Source organism: Dipodomys ordii, unplaced genomic scaffold, assembly GCF_000151885.1.
Source record: "Dipodomys ordii isolate 6190 unplaced genomic scaffold, Dord_2.0 Scaffold60, whole genome shotgun sequence".
NCBI lineage: Eukaryota > Metazoa > Chordata > Mammalia > Rodentia > Heteromyidae > Dipodomys > Dipodomys ordii.
The window spans coordinates 3,902,184-3,906,749 of NW_012267276.1; positions in this window are offsets into that span (position 1 = coordinate 3,902,184).

Below are 4,566 nucleotides of genomic sequence, written 5' to 3' on the forward strand. Positions count from 1 at the left end.
TTTTCTGCCCAGGCTGGCTTTGAACTATGAACCTTAGATCTCAGTCTCCTGCGTAGCTAGGTATAAACCACCCATGCCTGACAAAGTTTTGATTTTTAAACTACTGCTCTGACAATCTAGAGATATTATGTCCATAAGTTAATGGACATCATAAGTTAAGCTTATGTGTTCATGCATTTTCTAAATTGGCAATGGGTTTTGTTTTTATCATAATTTCAAAGGAATATATAACCTAGGTCTGGATTGACCGCTCTCCCTCTCTCCCCCTCTCCCCCCTCCCCCCTCTTCCTCTCTTTCTCACTCACTCACTCATGCATGTACTATGCAACCTTTCCTGTCCCTGGTGATGTCTGACACCATGTAAGTGATCCACTTACCTAGTCCCAGCTTCTCACTCCTCAGATTCCTCTCCTTTGTTCCATTCACCACTCCCTCTGTGGTCATACCCTAAATGTTGACATACCCCCAACCCTGCCTCCTTTACCCCACTTCCAGAATCTTATTTGCAAGTATTCCAGGCTATGACCACCAGTTCCTGTGGTTTGTAGCTTTTGTTTTATTTTCTTTAAATAATTCTCCCCTACCATTCTTTTTTATCTATTTTTTATTGTAAAAGTACTGTACAGAGTGGTTACAGTTTACGTAAGGTAATGAGTACATTTCCTATCGAGCATTGTTACCCCTTCCTTTTTCCCCTGCCATCCCTTCCATCCCCACATCCCCAACTCCATTATAAAGTTGTTGTTGTTGTTGTTGTTGTTTTTCTATCAGTCATGGGGCTTGAACTCTATCCCTCAGTTCTTCAGCTCAAGGCTAATGCTCTACCACTTGAGCTACAGCGCCACTTCCTCCCCTACAATTCTTTGTCCCATACAAAGTGCTGAATCCATTGGCCCTACTGAAAAAAGATTGGACACATCCATCCCAGAGGACCACGCAGAGGCAGGCAGGCACAGGAGAAAGATTATTATAGAGGAGCCCTATACCCCCCAAGAGGAAGCACATGGCCTCCTTCACCATCCATGTAGCAGAAGGGTCTAGGGGAAGTGAGGTAGATGGGAATTCATGTAGGTCTGGGTGGAGAGAGGGAGGGGCCAGCTGTATGGAGGGAACTCCAGGAATGGGAGGGGGAGCAGGTGTGGGTGGAGCTAAGGACCAAAGGTGAGCATAACACTAACACCACCTACCTTTTTTGTAGTATGGGGTCCAAATGAGGCTCCTTGCTTTGCTGCACAGTGCTGCTGCTTAGACCATACCTTCACCTTCCAACTCCATTTTCTGTATTATTCCAATAAACCTTTTTCTATACTGTGCTTTTCAATATTTTGATTATGAATTTGTTTTCTATGTTCTTTAACAAGCTTACTAGTATTCCTTTTTTTCCTTACTTTTCTAGTAAATTTGTCCATCAGCATTCTGATAGCCTCATGAAATGAGCCGGAAAAAAAGTCTGTTTCTATTCTGTGAAATTGTTTATATTATTGGACTTAATTCTCCCTTGAACATTTGTAGAACTAGGATAGACTGGTTCTATGGTTTTCTTTCTGGAGAAGATTGTTGGGGAAAATAGAATGCTTGTAGTTTGAATTTGTTCCTAATGACTACATTTGAGAGACAATATATTGAGTGATGAGCTCAAAATAGAATTCTCTTATTTACAAGCAAAAAGAAACTTTAACTCTCTAATTGGAAATTGAGAAAACACTGAAATTTGGAACTTGCAGGTGTGGAAGAAGTTACTGAGTCTCATCTACATCTGGTGAAGGGGGAAATAAACATCTAACAATTTGAAAGGAAGAAAACTGACTAAGGAAAACCAAAACCAAATGATCAGTCTCTCTTAAAACTGATAAGCACAGAGTTCAAAAGTTCTGTATTTCCTTAACCAACTAAGTGGCCCAGTCATCCTTTCTCCTCTGTTCCCACTTCAACGCTCCCTCCCTCTCCCCGTCACTCTCAGATGGAGAGGATTTCCATACACAAACCCATCTTCTTGAGGTCCTCTATACAGCCCTTCCAAACATGCAACTCAGGAACTTCGCTCCTATGACTATTTCCTCCTACTCACACAGTGCAAGGTCAATCTCTTTACAATTCTTTTCAATACCAAATGTACTATACACACACACACACACACACACACACACACACGGTTTTCTCTATCCTCTGAAGGGGAGGACAATGCTGAGATTTGAACCCGAAGCCTCATGCTTACTAAGCTGGTATTCTACAACTTGAGTCACACCCCCAGTCCTGCTTTGTGTTGGCTACTTGGACATACAGTCCAAAGACATTTTTGCAGCTAGCTTCAAAACTTGTCCCCCCCCATCGCAACATTCTGAGCAGTTCAGATTACAGGCATAAACCATAGGATGTTCTCCTTAGAGGAACCCCACTGAAGAGTTTTCTCTATTCGTTTTTTCCACTATTTTTCTCATAATCTTTTTGAACAGATTTTCATGCACTGCCATTGAAAGAGTTCTCACTGGGCCAAGATAAAAATCACTGCCAGCTAGGCACCAGTGGCTCACATCTGTAATCCTAGCTACTCCACAAGCTGAGATCTGAGGATCACGGTTCAAAGCCACCCCAGGCAAGAAAGTCCATATGATTATTATCTCCAATAAATCACTTAGAAAACTAGAAGTGGTGCTGTGGCTAACTTTGAGCTGAAGAGCTGAGGGACAGCGCCCAGGCCCAGAGTTCAAGCTCCATGATCGGCAAAAAAAAAAAAAATCATTGCCACTCTTACTCTAGACCTGACCATTTTCCATCTACTGGAAATGCATGTTTTTCCTAATAAACTTTCATATCACTTTCATTCTATTTCGTGTCTTTGCCTCACCAAATGCAAGGACCAAGGGAGACAGGTGCACTGAATTTCCAGTCACAGACTTTGGTGCCGAACTCAGATCCAACATGTCTATTTCTGCATTGGATCTACTGAAAGGCAACTTCCTGTCTCCACTCCTCCTGTCTGGAGTTGAGACAGACTCAATGACTGTCTCTGTGCTTCTCAGTTTCCTCTTACCCACAGGGTCCTGCTTTCTTGTTTCAGACTCAGGTGTAATATGCGACTTGCACATTTTCTTGGTTTGTTTCCTTAATTTTTTCGTACAAAGGGGTTTCCATTTGTCAAGTTCCTCAAGTCAGATTTTGAGTGCAATGCATCTTGAGTACTATCACCCCTTCTATCCTTTTCCCTATCTTCCTCCATCCCATCCATGTAGTTATGTAGTTTAAATTTCACACAATGTACACTGAATATAATGACTGTATTTGCTCAAGCTTCTCCCCTCCATTTGTATGTCTCCCCACTCTAGCCCCATAACCTCCCCTTCCCCCCCTCCTTGACAAAGCATATTTTAGCTTCCTGGTATTCATTTTGTTAAATGGTTCATTAGTTGTTCAGGTAAGTTACACCACTGAAATCCTCCTGGATATCCCATCCTTTAGCAGTGTGTGGATATATGCATATAGCCTTGCATATGTATTTTAGATCTAACTTCCACATATGTATTTTAGATCTAACTTCCACTTCCTGTGCCGTTTGTCTCTGTCAGCCTGACTTACATAATATAATTTTTCTAGTTCATCCATTTCTCTGCAAATGGCATATTATTCTTTCAAATAGATGAATAAAATGGATTCAGATCACATCTAAGAAGAGATTATAGTCAGAGATACATATATTTGATTAAATTCGCATGGAAGAAGGGATCCAAGTCAAACTACAAAAGTATCTATCAAAAAATGCCAACAATTCCATCAATAAATGGGCAGAGGAACGAAATAAAGACTTCTCAGTAGAAAAAGTAAGAATGGCTAACTAAGTAAGCACATAAGAAAATTCTCAGCATGCTTGGCCATAAAAGCAATGCAAATCAGAATCCCAGTAAGACTGGCCATGTCAGGAATACAAATAAAAACCAACACAGGTGGGGATTTGGAGGAAAAGGAACCTGAATACATTGTTGGTGGGAGTGTTAACTAGTGAAACTACTATGGAAGGCAGTTTGGAGATTCCTCAAAAAACTAAATATAGAACTACACTATGATCCAACCACATCACTCTTGTGCCTCTACCTAAGAGCATTACAAGTCAGGATACAATAAAGGCACTTGTACATCCGTATTCATTGCTATTCACAATAGCCAAGTTATGGAAACAGCCTAGATACCCTACAATGGGTAAGTGGATCAAGAAAATATGGTACATCAGGTACACAAAGGAATGTTATTCAGCTATTTGGCTGGGAATGTGGCTTAGTGATATAGAGTGCTTACCCGGCATGTATGAAGCCTTGGGTTCGATTCCTCAGTGCCACATAATAGAAAAGGCCGAAAGTGGCTCAAATGGTAGAGTGCCAGCCTCGAGCAAAAGAATCTCAGGGGGGCTGGGAAGATGGCTTAGTGGTAGAGCGCTTGCCTTGCATGCCTGAGGCCCTGGGTTCAATTCCTCAGCACCACATGAGCAAAATGAAAAAAGCCGGAAGTGGCGCTGTGGCTCAAGTGGTAGAGCTCTAGCCTTGAGCTGAAGAGCTGAGGGACAGCGCCCAGGCCCAG